Genomic DNA, 17,014 nt, shown 5'->3' with positions numbered 1-17,014 from the left:
TACTGGTGGCGTTCCTGCAAGCAACTCCTCGCAGCCCTCACAGGGAGACAGCTGCTTTGGGCCGCTCACTGAACTCATGAACAGGCTAAGGACGCTGATGAGCATCCAGGGGCCCCAAGCGTCTGTGCTTGGGTGACGCCTGCAGACCTCGGCCTTGGGCACATCTCCTTTCTCTTCTGTGAGTGTCACCCTCTTTCAGACTGTGAGACCAGCTCAGCCCCTCATCCTGTCCTGAGGCTGAGGCTAAGCCTTTGGCGTGGCGACATCAGTGCTCCCTCACATCACATTTTTCTCAGCAACTGAGAAAGGAAGACCAACTCCTGAACTCGGGAGTCTATGCCTGAAGAGCTGCCTGCTCCGATTTCACTGTCCACTCATGATAACAGAGCTACAAGGATAATTTTTTTTCAAAGGCACCGTTTTTATTTATACAGAGTCAAACCCATGTGGGCAGCAGGAGTGGAGAGGTTCTTCTTTCAATCCAGGGGCCTCTGTGATGTTGGTCTGTTGTTAGCAAACACACAGGCAAGTGGCTTCATGGATTTGGCGAGCTAATAACAGCGTTTAGTCTTTCTCTGCTAGGACAACAAGGTCAATCTCTGCTTCCATAAGAATACTGAATTTAGGATTGTCAACTGTAGCTACTCTGACTTCTATTTCTGAAGGCTTGAAATCAATTGAGAGGACAGTCAACAGGCACGTAATTGCAGTTCCCATTGTCTGTGCAAATGTCCAATCAAATTTCTTCTTCACTTTTTTTTTTTTTTTAAGGAAGCTGGTTGACCCAGTTTGTTTCACATCTGTTGCAGTGGCTTTAAACCCATGTAGTAGCCTGCAGGGTCACACTTGTACACCCGGGGTCCTTGCTCCTCGTTGATATCATGCAACAGCCAAGTGGCCTCATTTCAGCATTCTGTGTGTAGACTTGAGAAATGCCAGCAATTCTTTTACACAGCATGTCCACAGGAATCTCATAGCCATACTTGTATTTCCAATTAGCTGCCTTATAACGTGCCCTCTGCATCTGGGATCTGCTGTTGGTTGTCATTTCAGTCATCACACAGCCAATATTTTCAGTTATCTTGAACAAGTAAGTCACTGTCCTGGAATCCAATAATTTATCAGGTATTTTTGTCTGTGTGACAATGACTGCAGTCTTTCCCTTTGACAGCTACTGATGTAAGGCCATCCTGGTCACTAGCCTTAAAAGCATATTCTACTTGGAAGAGCTGCCCCTAGGGTGAAAACATGGTAATGTGGTGGTCCAATCCAGTGCTGAACCCACAGGACGTGTTGGCGTACCCACTACGTGAAGCAGTCTTTTTATAATTTTTAAAACATGAGGAAAACACCCAGATCAGCTAGGAGATCAAAATCTGCCCTGGGTAAGGGAAGCCAGTTCAGGACTCCTGACCAGATCCCAGAAGTCAGGAGCCACAAGGCTGGCCAAAGACAAGGACAACTTAAATATATTGGTATATATTAACCAAGGCCATTTTTCCTTGATACCTGTAGGGAGAAATTGTAAATTTGACCCTCAAGGGCATTTTGTCATTCAATTCTTAAACTCCAGCTTGGTCTGCTCATTTGAGACCTGGCCCAGCATTCCCGACTTCATGCGCCCCAAAGGAAACTGCTGAATGTGTCAGACTCGGTTCCATGGCTCACAGCTCTGCTTGCGTCTCTCAATTCAATGCACAGACAATAAATGTGTGGTGTGGGCATTGACCCCCACTTCTAGCCACCCAGAGGAGATAGGCTCAGGCCTCCCTGGCTAATGCAAATCAAGGTACCCATTGGCGCTACTGAGGCATGATGGGAACACATTTTAGGCTGAAAACTCCCACTTGGAGGGAGTTTAAAGATTACAGTTGTGGCAAAGTGCTTTTCCTCCTCATGTCTTTTATCTCCTGGATTACAGCTGAGACAGCTGAGGGACATGCCTGAGTGCCCACAGCTGCAGTGGTTTTGCAATTCCAGTCCTGGGCTGGGATTCATGGGCCAGCACTCTTCCGGGGTTGGGGGTTGAGGGGGCAGTCTCTGACCTACTAGCAATCCCCACACTTCCACAGATCCCTGTGGAAGGCCACATAAAGATGGCCTCATGAAGACTGCTGTGAGGACCTGGTCTCCTAGTGCCTGTGTCTAGAACGTACTACCCACTTTGACTCTTCTACCTAAATGTTAATATTTATCGTTTATAGCCAGCCACTGCCCCCTTTCAAAGGTGAACACAGTAAAATTTATGACAGGTGTGCTATCGTCCCAGCGGAGATAAAAGCAGAGAGAGGCGTACTCACTCATCCATCCTTGGAAGGGAGCCATTCGCCCAGATCCCGGGACACTGAGCATCCGACATGGGGCTATGGCCGGGTGTTTTCCCTGTGGGGCTGCTACTGCTGCTGCTGGGACAAGGTAAGTGTGCTTTTGCTCAGAGATGAGTGATGCCCCAGCCCTGTGCACACTCTCTCTTGAGTAGGCAAGGAGTTTGGAAAAGGAACGTGCCCTACTTGAGAAATATCTACTGATTGGGACAAAGCACAAAATGTGCAGATCAAACCCAGGAGCATGCTTAGCGTCTCCCTGGGTGGGAGGCAGAGGTGGCCTGCAGAGTGACTACAGCTCCCATGTGAGGAGGTGGGGGCGAGGGTGAGGGTGGGGTGGGGGATGAGACAGTCACACAGGGTGTAGTTACTGGTGGGGAGAAGATGGAGCTATGGGTGTAGAGTCAAAAGATCTGTATTCTAGTTCTTTGTACCATACAGCCTTGGGAAAATTCTACCCCTCTGGATCTTGATTTTTACCCTCTTTAAAATGGAGCTCACTATGAAACACACTTTGAAGACTCCTGTTAGTATATACGGGCTTGGCTATTTGCTGAAAGCACAGAAAGGCAGGTTTCAGGATGACACTTTCTACAGCATTACCCACACTCCTCACCTTTACAAAACAGCCTACTGAGCATAGCTCGAACTGCCTGGCTCACCCTCGCTTTGCACCCTCCCTTGTCCCCACGAGACCCAATGGATCCTCCATCCAGAGCAGACATGACTCAGCCACACCCCCTGCCCCTTATAAGGAAGGCAGACTCTGTAAAAGTGAAAAAGATCCCTAAGCATGAACTTTCACTCTCTCCAGTGAGGGTCTGGACTAGGCAGGCAGAGGCAGAGGCAGAGGAGGAAGTATGAGTCCTCACCCACTCCTGCTGTTCACGGGGTTAAGGAAGTGACCAATCGCCCCAGCTATGCTATTTCCTTCTACTGTTCAGGGTTATTGTGTTTTCCTGATAAGTAATGAGGCTGAGGTGTTTTTCAAGTGGATCATTTGAATCCCTTTTTTATGGAGTGCCCATTCAAAGATGTTCCTGATTTTTCTATAAGTGAGTCTTTCCCCATTGATTGTAGGAGTTTTCCGTAAGCTGTGCACTGCGTCTTCCGTGGCTACGTGTGTGGCAAATGCCTTCTCCGGGGAGGCTAAAGCTTGTCTTTCCACTCTGTTTACAGAGATCTTTGATAAACAAAATTCTTAATTCTATGGAAACAAGTAAAGACCACCCAACTGAGAAGACAAAGAAGCTACTGATTTAGAGCTTGCTTGCACAAGCTGTAATTTGCTTTTGGTAGAGTCTCAAAGGCAAGCAAAGAAGGGAAAAGGTTTATGAGTATAGTGGAAAAAAGGGAAGACATACTCTGATTTGAAGCTGTTGGTTTGGGCAGGCTGGAGACCAGTTAATCACAAGCAGGCTATCTGAAATGATTTGTTTGTAGAGCATTTTTGATTTCTTTATTTTTGGTACTGGGAATTGAACTCAGGACCTCATGCTTGCCGGGCAGGTGATGTGCCACTGAGCTATATCCCCAGCCTGCACTCTTGGTTTCTCTCCTTAGTCCTGAGTCAGAAGCAGAGGTGAAAAGACAACGTGGTATGCCTTCACCAGGTCCTGATCATCCCCTGATGGCCGCAGAGCCCAGCTGGACTCCCTGGGCCTGTTGCTCCAGCTTGCTGGGCAGCATTCTAATATCAACCAGGGTCTGGCTGCTGTCCGTTTGTGTGTTCTGCCTCTATTCCTAAGAACACATGGTTTAAACCTTCTTCTTTATGTGTCTTAGTCCCCTCCTATGCTGAGGTCATGAAGATACCCTATACTTCGAAAAGCTTTACCTATTTGCTATTCTTATTAGGCCAATCCTAGTACATTTGGCATTAGTTTTTGTAAACAGTATAAAAGAGGAACTCAATTTTACATTTTTCTGCTGATACTCTGTTATCTCAGAATGTTTATTAACAAGCCAGTTGTTTCCCACTGCTCTGTGGGCCTCTTGTGTTTGTAAGTAGCAGATTCGGACAGCCTTCATCTTTCAAAGTCCATTTGTACTTCCCTATGCCACTAACTGTCTTCATTCTGTAGCTTCACAGTAGGTTCTGTTACTTGACAAAATCAGTGTCCTTATGTCTCTTCCTTTAGAAGTACCTTGACTGAATTTTCATATAAATTTAACTATCCACTTATCAATTGCTTTCTTTTTCTTTTTCTTTCTATATTTAGGACAGGGTCTACAGGGTCTACAGGGTCTCACTACGTAGATTGGACTCATAGTCAGGTGCTTTAGTCTGCTGAGCTATCAGCATTCAGGCCGGCCCTTCCACGTATCAATTTCTAACAAAGAAAGCCTGTTGGGATTTTGATAGAGACTGCTTCAAATTCTATGAAGCAAGTTGGGGAAAATAGATAGTTGAGGCTTTGCACATATGTTGTTGACTACGTATATATATTTTTGTAGGCTATGGAGCTTTAAAATTTTATGTTGCAAATGTTTATTAGAGGTATATCAATGTAAAATTGGTTTTTATAGGTTGAATTTTTGAACTCAATTAAGTACTCACAAATTTATATGTATAGTTTTGGGGATTTTCTGTGTATACCATCCTGTTGATAGTGATAGGATCCCTATTTCCTTTTCTACCCTTTTACCTCCTAAATGGTTTTGTACTTTTACTGTAGTGACTGATGCCTGCTCTATGATTTTTCGTAGGAGTGTTGGCTAGAGGCATTCTTATTTTGAAGTTCGAAAGAAAAATGTTTTGTTGCTCACCAGTGAGTATGGTGTTTGTTACAGGCTTTTTTTTGTACGTGCAGTTTAGGCATCCCTAATCTGAAAGTGGAAAGTCTGAAATGTTTCAATATAAACCTTTTTGAATTCAGAAACTTTTCAGCTTTTGAAGCATTTTTCTGAACAATGAAATCTGAAACCCTCTGGTTCCAGGCATTTCAGACAAGAGATACTCAACCTGTATGCCACATGAAACTAAGCCCTTCTAGATTCCTTGAAGTTTTTTAAAAATTGTAAGTGGATGTTACATGGTGTCTAATCCTTTTTCTACATTTATTGAAATGATTTGTAAGTTATTTCTGTAATATGATAACATCAATTAATTTTTAGTCACTACTAACGACTGTAGTTTCATTAGACAACTACACATTTCATTTATTTGTCCTATCTCTTCAATCTCTTTAAACCTGCATTAGTTCTTTAGCTTTTTCATTTGTGTCACAGAGAAATTTGTCTGGGGTATGTGTGTGTACACCTCAATTTGGATTCATCCAAATTATTTCTTTATTGCTGGTATCAGATAAACTCAGCAGAAATACAGCGTGGGCCATCCTGGATGCATCATACTAGTAAACACAATGATGTGGGCACACAAGTGATATTAAATTTGATGATTTGGTTAATGTGACATCTGCCAGATTTGTGCCTTGTAAAGATGCTCCCTCTGTGTGATTCATAAATTATCTCTAGAAAGACATTGTGAGACCATGCGACTGTCCTCTTTTCCAGTGGTTTTAGCATCTGTGGGTGATTCTTGCCTGAATTAATACCATGGCCACTCTCCTCTTCTAGCATTCCTCTGCTGTTTGACTGTGTTCCACCCAGAGATCCTCTCTTTCCCAACTTAGAAATGTTTCACTGAACTCTCCCCACCCTTTAGAGGGTTAGTGTGTCTAGGGCCTCTTGGTAACAGAGCTAAGCTAAATAACTTTCCTTAAAATACACAATACGTTTATTTAGAAAGCCTTAATTTTAGTTAGAATCAGGCTTTTTCATTCCCTCTCATTTTATATTTGTACTGTCCTTCCCACAGTCCAAATCTGAATTACACATGTATCAACAAATTTATCAGCTAAGTCCTATAATACAACATAATATTGGGATTGTACGAAAGCAACACTACCAACAACCAATAAAGTTCAAATTTTCTTTGTTGTTCTTTGTCCTTAGAATGGAGCCCACTTGGGATAATCAAAGTGACTTCTATTAATTTTTCTTTAGTTCTCTCTGTTATAGTTTGATAATTGACAAGTAACCTTGTCTGTTTATATTCAGTCTGGTGTTTTTGTTGATTTGACTTTGTTTTTTGAGTATGCTAACATATTTCAAAAGTCAAAAGCCTAAGAAAAGATGGATTCAGATACTCCCTGTTCCCTTCTCTGGCTTCCCTTCCCCTTTCTACCACTGCATTCAGTTCATAGTCTTTGTTTCTTTCTGGAAATGTATATCATTATATTTCATTTACCGTACAAGATAACCTACAATACACTTCTTATATCTTTGTTGCTAATGTATCACTGTGTTAAGTTCAGAGATCTTCATTTTTGGAGAGCATTATGTATGTGTTGCACTAGTGTCCTGTTAAGGGGATTTATGTGGTCTGTAACATTTTGTTATCATAAGTAATACTGTCATGAGAAATCACATGCATAGATCTCTTTCATGTTGTTGGACAAATAGCATAGAATGAATTTCTAGGTCAAAGACTGAACATACATATTGTTTTGTTCCATATTAGTAAATTTCTCTCCAGAAAGATCACACAAGTTTGCATCCCCACCAACAATTTGTGTGTGTGCCCGTGTGTATGTGTGTATTTTGTACATCTTGACAAATGGAATTTTTGCAAATGTCACTGGTAAAAAATGACATTTTAATTTTAAATTCTCTTATTACAAAAGAAATTAAATATTTTTTCATATGTTTGACTATGTGTTGGCAAGGTTCCAAAAAGCAGAGGGCTGGTCAGATAGCTGAGCAGATTAAAGTGCCTGCTTAGGCAGAGCACAGTGGCTGGGTTCAATCGTTGGTCTTCCACACTGGCCATGCCCCCGGGGCGCACTGAGACAGTGATTGACACTGGGCGTGGTGGTGTGCACCTGTAAGCCCAGCGCTTGGGAGGCTGAAAAACAGGAAGGATCACTACAAGTCTAATCTGTGTAGTGAGACCCTGTACTAAACACATTTTAAAAAAAATTCCAAAAAGCAATGGGAGATATAATGTTTTCCCTATTGAGTTAGTGACAGCCTTTGGGTATAGACACACACACGTGTGTATCCACATTAAAGAAGTACTCACAAGGGGCTAGGGAGATAGCTCAGTGGAATAAATGCTTGCCTGAAAAGCACAAGGTCCTGAATTCAATCCCTGGTACCAAAACAACAACAAAAAAATCTAAAGTACTCACAAGTTTCTATTTTAATGAGTACATAAATCAAGAATTAGTGTTAAGGTTTTTTTTAAAGGTATTTTCAGCATTTATGACAATACCCATGTGTTTCTTTGCCTTTAGGTTTATTATGACATTATATTAACAGATTTGATAATACTGAACCATTCATCCATTGCTGAACTGAGTTTGTTAACATTTATTTTTTACATTTTTTTCCTGAGTGGTCACAAAGGAGACTGAACAACAATGTCTTTTTTTCTACCGTCTTTGCAGGGTTTTGGTACCAATGTTGTAAATTCTCAAAAAATGAATTTGGGAGCATTTCTATGTTTCTCTGGAAGAGTTTGTAGTAAGAGTACAATTCTTTTTCCCTTTAGTGATTGGTAGAATTCACTAGTGAGGCCATCTCAATTTGGAATTTTTTGAGGGGTAGATTTTTGAGATGATGCAATTGTTTTAATGGTTAGAGAATTAGCACTTTTAATTTTTCAAAATAAGTCTTATAAAACTTTTAATTCCAGGACTATAACTATTTTAAATAAAATTCAATTTTTTGGCCATAAATTTATGTTTGCTATTTTCTTTCCAGTATCTGTAGCTTCTGTAGTCACATCCACCTTTGTGTTTTTGGTACCAGTAGTTTGTTTCTTGGGTACCCCTTTTATTTTTGATTTTTTAAATTTTTTGAAACAGAAAGTCACTGTGTAGTTCACACTGGCCTTGAATTCACTCTGTACCCAAGACCGACTCAGACTTGTGGTAATCCTCCTGCGTCAGCTTCCCAAGTGCTAGAATTACATGTGTGTACCACCACAGCTGGTCCCCCTTTTCTTTTTCTCTTGGCCATGCTGGAGATAAACCCAGGGTTTTATGACACTGGACATGCACTGTACTGCTGAGCTACATTCCAAGCCCCCTATTTCCTTTGACTGATTCTATCAGAAATCTGTCGACTCCATTAATATTTTCAAATGATTTTTGGCTTTGTCAATGTTTGAGGTCCTAGTTCTCTTTTGCTGTACAGCAAATTACCCTAACTCTCAGTGCTGTATAGTACAAATCATTGTATTTACTCATAGTTCAATAGGTCTGCAATTTGAAGGGTCTCATCTTGTCTCTGTTTCTGCAGAGTGTCGATCGGGATTGACTTGGAAGATCTAAAATGATTTATCCGGGGAACTGTGTTCTCTGGGGTGCATTGTGGTACTCCTCCACATTTCCTGTGTTTCTAAGCTTCTGTATGAGGGAACTCAAGGCCCCCAAAGAACACAGATGGAAGGCAGAGGGCCTGGGAGTGTCCAGGCTGCCAAGTGTCCTTGGAGCTATAGCTTCTATGTAACAACGCAAGTCTCTGGACCAGCCTAGAGCTGAGGAGAAGGCAATGGGCTCCGGGCTTGACTGGAGGAAGCCTGTTGCACTCCTGATGGGCACACATGGCCATCCTTGGCGAAATACACCGCAGTCTGCACTACAAGTTTGGTTCCTAGTTTATGAATTTCTGTGAGTTGATCTTGTTTGGAATTGGTTACCTGGATCTGTGGCTTGATAGCGTTCATCAGTTTTGAGGTGTTCTTGGCCGATAGCTCCTGAAGTACTGCTTCACTCCATTCATTTGTTCTTTCTGTGGCACCAAGGAAACATTTGTTATTCTCATTTCATGTGCCATGGCTCTCAGCCTCCCCTCCAGCTTTGCTGCCTTTTTTGTGCTGCATCCCGAGTACTTTATTGTGACACATACATTCTTTCAGCTGTGTCTAATTTGCTGCTAAAGCTGACCCCTGAAGACTGTGAAAATTGGCAATTTAATTTGCCAAATTTAAATTACACTTAGCCCTTTGGCGACTTGGTAACTTTGCATAGTTGGGGTTTCTATAAAAATTTCAGACTTTTTTTTTTTAACATACTGATAATATCAACATCCAGTCTTTGTGATCTGTTTCTATTTTGTCCTATTAACCCTTGTTCCTGGATACCTTGTTTCTTTTTATGCTTGGCTACTTTCCACTGTGTGTTACTCTGACTCCTTAAAAAAGCATGTGGTATTTCTTGAGGCCTACGATGAGGGTGATTATCTTCAGAGAGATATAAGTGGTCATTTTGTAAGGCACTGGGGTCCTCAACATCGGAAGGATAACTTCAGTGAAATTCATTGTATGAGTTTCCTTAGTACAGCCAAACTCCCTAAGCTGTTCCCCTTAGAACAGCCAAAGTCACATATAGTTATCCCTTAATGCTGGAGGGAATTGTAGAGCCCCCCTCACCCCATGTGGGTATCACAATCCATCATAATATGACATAGTATTTGTGTATGCCCACACAACCCCCCTGTACATTTAAAATAATCTCTACATGGCTTTTAAAATGTACTACATATATGCTTTATAAATAATTTTATACTGTATTATTTAGAGAATAATGACAAAAGTCCAATCTGGTACGGATGCAATATTCAAATATTTTTGAGCTGCACTTGGTTGACTCCATGGGTACAGGACCCAGTGACAGAAGGCACACTGTGCATACCAGCTGCCACTTAACATGGGCTGTGCCATTATTCCCATTTTACAGATGAGCAAATTCAGACCTTAGGTACCATGCCCAAGGCTATCAGCTAATAAGCAGAGGAGCCTAAATTCAGTCCCAAGTATGAGGCCAGAGCTACAGTCTTTCCACGCTCCTGTGTGACATCACAGCCCTAGAAAGGAAAGAACCAAAATCAGACTGCTGTTTAAATTTTAAAATAGGCTCAGCAATCAACACATATGAAAACAGATTCTTGCTTTAAATATTTCTGCTTATAAAATGGGAACAGGATTATCTCAAAACTGCAATTGGCAAAAGCAACTTGGCAAGAAATCACTGTATCTAATGAAATACTTTTTTTTTTTTTTTTCCGACTAGAACTTCATTCTCCTCGAATGGGTCAGAAGTTCCCCTAGAGACTGTCATGCTTGTGAATAAAAACTCGTTGCCTTAGCGAGGCACCCATGACAGGCTGTCAAGGCCAAGCCAAGGGTGGGCAGGTGTGCTCTCTGTGAGAGCACAGAAACACCCTTTCCCTCGGGCAACAAAGAGGTCTAGTCCCCGTGGCCCTCAGGGTCCTTCCCTGCCGCTCCTTCCCAACCTTCCAGAAGTGCACTTTGCAATTAAGAGCGGGGAGAATATTGTAGAACTTCTAGTGGCCCAAGTCCTTTAGGCTGTTGATGTGAGGGGAAAGGTCCCCACTTGGATCACCCCTTTGAGTGTCAGCACAGCCCCCCCCATCCTCTGGGGTCACATTCTCCCTTCTTAATCCCATGTCTCAGTCCCTGTCCCCACCCCCCTCTGTATTTCAGACACTTGCCTCTCAGTTCCTGCCTTGAACAGCTAGCTGGGGATGGGATTTTCTCTGAGGGCTCAGGAACTGTACTCTCCTGGAATTTCACCTGCATCTTGTAGATTTTTAGGGCCATATTGTCATTCACTATTTGCATCAATTTACACTTTTGCTGCTGTCAATTAACTGTCTGAGCACCCGTTGGAAGAGCCCAAGTTGGGCTGAACCTGGCTGCCAGATACTAAGCCAAAAGTGAGAAACCCTCTGGGGAGAGAGAATAAATCTGCATGAAATCACTGGAGGAGAATTAAGCACCAAAATAGGTGCAAGTAGCTGTAACAGAGGCAATAGGGTTCCGAGAACAGAGGGGCGGATGTGGGCTGGAGAAGTCTCAAGTGGGAGGTGAAATTCCCTGAGTGCTGTGAAGCTGGTGGGACTAAAATAACACAGAGGTTGCAGAGAGGAGAGGGCGTGTGAGGGGAGGGAGCAGAGCCATCTGGAGGTGGATGGAGGAGCAGGCTGCTGAGGCCAGGGCAGCCACCCCAGGGGCAGGGGAGGAAGGTTGGTGTAATGACAATGACAGGGTAGAGTGGAGGTGGTGGAGAGTTGGACACAGAGGGATGGTGAGACCCCAGCACAAGGACAGCAACAGAGATTAGCACAGTGTTTTTGACTTCAAAAGACTTCTAAAATGATTTAATCATCTTTTCTTTCATTGTTTACAGAAGGTTGAATGACTGACCCGAGACCACACAGCAAGCTCAGAGGTTGAATTTGCTGTAGTGAGGAGTGGGGGTCATTACCAGGTCTTCAGCAGGGGAGGGGTGCTGTGCTGTGTGAACGGTTCTGTGAGCCAGGGCCAGCTTCAGGCAAAGGTCCCAGGTTCTCTGCACTGGGGAGCTGAGGCCCGGCTGGGGGGCCCTCAGCTTGGAGAGTTTGGGTTGGGTTGGCTGTGTTGTGTGTGGTGGTGCTGGAGATCTGTGCAGGCTGGGCACACTGACAAGGCTCTCACTACCACCCAGCTTCAGCCAAGCCCACCAGCAGGGCCCTGCGAAAGGCCATGCACTCTCCTGCCTCAGGCCACCATGTCCTCTTGTGCTTGTGGGGGAAATGGTAGGTGCAAAGCTCCTTCCTTCATACCACAACTTCTGGGGTTTTGTTTATTCTTTTTCTGCAAGGTTCCCTCAGATTTACTCTCCTCTTGGGGTCCCCTAATCATCACTCCTGCTCACCTGCCTTGGGGATCTCTGGTCATAACGTTTGGGACCATGGTAACAGAGGCCAAGTGAAAGATGGAGTGGTTATGAAGAATGTTAGCATGGAAGGAACCACAGTTCTGGAACCTACCACTGGCAAAGAATTAGCTGTTCATTGTGGCCTTGGACTGTCATCCACAGGTTGTTCCTTCCTAGCTCTGGATCTGCCTCCATTTTTTTTTCATGAAAAATTTGAGAAAAATACAGTCTAAAAGGGAAGCACTCAGCCAAGGGCAAAGCTACAAATCAACTTTGATGATGCCCTGTCCCTTTGTATATCCCCTCTCCCACGAGGACAGCATCCCTCTCTGGGACACAGGATATGTGCTGGGAATTGTGTAGCCAGCCAGAGGTGGAGACAAGAATGCACTGGTCTCTGCCTGGCGTAGCAACTAGAATGGGTAGTGGTGTTTGCCTTTGGCCATTGGCTCAAGACATGTGCTATTTAGACACCAGTGGTTTGGGACTTTTCAAACCATCTCTAGTGGCTTTTCTCATCTCATCAGACCAGAAGCTAAGTCTACTCAAAGGTTGTGGCAGTGTGGATCCTGAATTATTATTATTATTATTATTATTATTATTATTATTCAGAATTATTATTTGGTATACTGATGGTAAACCTAGATTGACAGATGTAGACAGCTGAAAATACTGGTCTTGTAGATGTACAGAATACATCTCCATGCATAGACTACTCAGGATAGAGGACAGCATGCATGATAACTGCCTTCTTATAACTGCCTTTCAAAAAGATTCTGGTCTCAAGAAATACATAGCAGTCTAGGTTAAGGAGAACCGAGTTCTACACACGGTTCTGTCAGTGTCCTATTGAGAGGTCTTTGGCAAGTTTGATAGTTTCTGTGGATCACGGTTTCCTGAAGTAGAAAAATGAGTGGATCTCAGATCTGCTCTTCTCAGTCACTCTAGAATCTAGAGACAAATACTTGCAGACCATCTAGCTGCCCCCAAGACTTCTCCATCCTTTGCGTCCCCTTCCCCTGAGTGTGGCAATGTGACTGCCCTGCGACCACACTGACAGATGGATACCTGGAATTTTGATGTTGGAGCAGCCACCAGGCATAACTTATGATTTTCTGACTCAGTACCCACAGCTGGTGTCAGGCACATGGGTCCCCAGCAGCACTCTGCAGGCTTTGCATCTGAATGGGGACTGGTAGTGGCTCTGCAGCAGAGTCACCCAGAGGAAACACTTACAGCCAACATGGCACAGGGGACAGCACTGGCTGAGCTCAGCCCTCTCTTCCCAGCTCACCAGCAGGGCTCCAGATTTAGAGGGCAGCAGTGCAGGCTTGAAGCCTGCCTTGTCCTTGCTGCTGTGGCTGCTCTGAGCCTGTATACATGCCAAGAGGTCACAAATACTGTCTCTAGGGTTGCGGTGAGGACACCACTGTAATTAGCACTTGGGTTGCCATTGACCCTCCTGGTGCCCAGGGGACACGCCTGCCTTTCATCCAAGGAGCCTGTAGCCTGTTCTGCAGACAGCCCTCTTTTACTTACTCAGCACTTTCCTGTCCTTTGATCCTCTCAACCGTGCTGCCTGCAAGGAAAGCCAGGAAGCTACTTCCTTCCCTCCTTTATAGAGGAGGAAGTCAGCATTCAGAGAGATTAAATACTTGACCAAGGTCACCACATGGCTGTCCTTCCTCCAGGGAGAGATGGAGGGTGGGAAATTGTGTTCTAGACATAGTCTTCGAGGACAGATATCAAGAAAATCTGTAACTTGGAGAGTGCATGCTGCTTTAATTTGGCTTGTGAAATTCCCCCACTCCACTGCTGACCAGTAGATGGGCTAACATGCTTTGGGTTCCTTCGTAGTTAGATGCCTGAGCACCACCTGAGGGACTTTTAAAATGTCCAAGCAGATAGAATCCAAATCCTCTGTGGGTGGACTGTGAGTAGGAGGCTTGGGGCAGCAGGGAGTGGTGCGGAGCAATGCTACTTTAGAAGGTGCTAGGAGGCGCGTGGCTGAGTGGCATGTGGCTGAGGCAAGAGCCAGTGTGACTGCACCTGGCTGAGGCTCTGTGCTGGCTTCAGACCCCAGAGGTCTCGGCTCTTCCAGCCTGGATGACTGAGCTCTGCCAGACCTGTTCCTCCAAGCTTGCACAGCGACTTTTCTTCTATTCCTGTCAGAGTGGAAAAATACATGTTTTTTTCCCTTACTGACCTTACTGAGGTGGGAATTTTTCAGGGAAGTCCAACCCTTCAGAGATCTATGACTTGAGCAGTTCCTCTGGGATCTTGTGCTCTGGATTCTGTGATGACACAGGTGCTTGGATCATTTCTGTTGCAGTGCCTTGGGGTACTGTGGAAGTAGGCACGAATTTCCTGCCCAAGCACCTGGTAGGAGGTGAACCATGGGGAGGAGACCCAGGGCCCTTCCTCCAAAAGTCAGCCGAGGGGGGACCACAGGGTCCTACTTTTCCTTCTGGGCTGGCAGGCGTGCATGCCTAATGCTGAGATTCTAGGCATTTTGTGACTCTCCAGAACAGTTATTACCTAGTCCCACATGAGCAAGCTCAAAATGTGCACTCCTGAGCATTTCATTCTATGGGGGAAATCCCAGGCTGAAAGGATCCTAAAAATTATCAGTGTCCGCCCTCCCTCTGATACTGAAGCTGTGACAATTTCCCTACCAATTACTGGATCCTATGTGGGAGCCACCATGCTCTGTGTTTACATGCATTTGATCACCTTTTATAACAATTAGAGAAGGCAGGTATTTCCAACCTCACCCTACAGTGAGGAACCTGAGGTTTGGAGAGGTTGACCAAACGAAGGGTAGTCAAGCTCTTGGCCTCTGCCTCATGTGGATGCTACATGTCTACCATGACCCCCAGCCTCTTCTTGGACCAATCTGGGGTCCTTATACATGTTAGGCAAGAGTTAGATTGCTGAGTTACACCCCAGTCTTTGGGCAACCCATTCTTCTTTGGTATTGGCTGTTCTTCTCTCAAGGGTCAACTTGTCTCTATCAGTCTGCATCTGATTTGGGGGCTGCTTGGACATGCCACCCCCCTTGACATGGTGAAGTTCTTCACTATAGGCCGTACCCATAGTGAAGTTCTCCGAACCCCAGCTCCACTTCTCTTTTCTGCTGTGTTTAAATATAATACATATTTATGCCTCACTATGTCCTGTCTGTTCTGTACTTTTCCTCTCCTTGGACTCCGTAGTTTTACTGGTCTAGTTCCACAACCTCACCATGCAAGGGCTATTGCTAATTTCCAGAGGTGCCCACCTCCTATTTCACCTGGATGATCTCTTTTTTGCAGGTTGGTTGGCAAACTGTGGGCTATGAGCAGGCCCAGCCTGCTGCTGATTTTGTATGACCTGTGAACTAACAATTATTTTTATATTTTTAAAAACTTTTCAATGTCTAGTCATTCCAACATCACTTGATCTCTTTTCTTGTACAAAGATCTTTTTTCTCCACTGTATTGCTTTTGCATCTTTGTCAAGGATTGGTTGACAGGGCCAGCCAAATAGCTCAGCAGATTAAAGTGCCTATAAGCAGGTGTAGGGACCAGGGGTTCGATCCCTGGGCCTGCTGTGCCAGCCCTGCCCCCGGGGCAAACTGAGATAGTAATTGAAAGTGGGTGTGGTGGCACTCATCTGCCTGAACACCCTGTAGACCCTTCCCTAAAATACAAATAAATAAATAAATAAACCAAAGATTGGTTGACTATAGTTAGGTGAGTTCATCTGGGTTTCTTTTTTTTTGGCGGAACTGGCCCTTGCGCTTGCCAGGGAAGTGCTTATTCCACTGAGCCATCTCTCCGGCCCCAATCATCTGGGTTTCTGTTCTGATCCATTTATCTGTTCTTTTTTGGAGACCATACTGTGTTGATCACTGTAGCTTCTTGGTAAGTCTGAGGTCAGGTGGTTTAGTCCTCTGACTTAATTGTTCTCTTTCAAGGCTGTATTGGGCATTCTGGGAATCTTTCAGCTATCTATAGAAACTTTACAATCAGTTTGTTGAACCACAAAGATTTCGGTGTTTCAAATGGTTCTCAAAAGAAATAGTAAAGTATTTCATGAAACCTGAAAATTATATGCCATTCAAACTGATCTCCATAAGTAAATTATCTTGTGTACATGTTTCTTATGGCTGATTCATAAAGCAACTGTAGAGTTGAGTAGTGACAGAGCCCAGATGCTTTGCAGAACCTAAAATACTGGCCATCTGGCCTTTACAGCAAAATTTCCTGGCTCTGGTCTAGTTCTTGAACATGTACCACATGCTCAGCTTGACCCATGGAGCTACATCGTCCATTTTCAAGTCCTCCGTCACCATCATCTTTATAGAGCCCTCTCTGGGCTTCACTTTCTTATCTGCAAAGTGGGGAGGATGGTATTTATCTCATAAAATCGTGAGGGCTTGATGATTTTGTGCAAGTATTTAGAAGACTGCCTGATATATAGATGCCATATGTAAGTGGTGGCTACTGCTTTACCAAAATAGTCTCAATTCTGTCATGCTGACTCATCTATCCCACTACTTCCAAGTCATGATCATCTTAAAATAACCTTAAAGTCCTCCCTTCAAAGACCCGTCATGACTCCCAGTTGCTCATGGACTGGCCAGCATTTTCCGCTCCACAGCCCAGCTCTTGTCTGTCTGTGCAGGCTCGTCTAACTGTCTTCCTGCTACAAACCCCATATTCCAGCCCTTTCCAGCCTTCCATGCTTCCCTCCATCTCTGTGCGCTCCCATCAGGGAGCTCCTGCCCAGCAAGCTTCCTTCTGGGAATCTCCAAAGAGTCACCGAAGTCTGCATTGAGGTTTCATAGCGTGTACCAGCTCCCACACGGAAATCAGTGTGTGATCTCACAGTGGGCAGGAAACGGAAATATACTGCCTCTTCTCACTTAACGCTAGATGAATTATTTTCAGGGTAACAAAGTAAAGCTGCAGGAGA

The 17,014-nt window shown here is 44.2% G+C and overlaps 1 pseudogene; it reads right to left on the bottom strand.

The window, feature by feature from the left end:
• Positions 1 to 564: 564 nt before the first annotated feature.
• Positions 565 to 2,359, bottom strand: LOC101566103 (annotated as a pseudogene).
• Between the last annotated feature and the right edge of the window lie 14,655 nt (positions 2,360 to 17,014).

The sequence above is a fragment of the Octodon degus genome, unplaced genomic scaffold, assembly GCF_000260255.1.
Source record: "Octodon degus isolate 3935 unplaced genomic scaffold, OctDeg1.0 scaffold00019, whole genome shotgun sequence".
Classification (NCBI taxonomy): Eukaryota; Metazoa; Chordata; class Mammalia; order Rodentia; family Octodontidae; genus Octodon; species Octodon degus.
The sequence above is the reverse complement of the archived record's forward strand: the minus strand, read 5'-3'. Positions and strand labels throughout refer to the sequence as shown.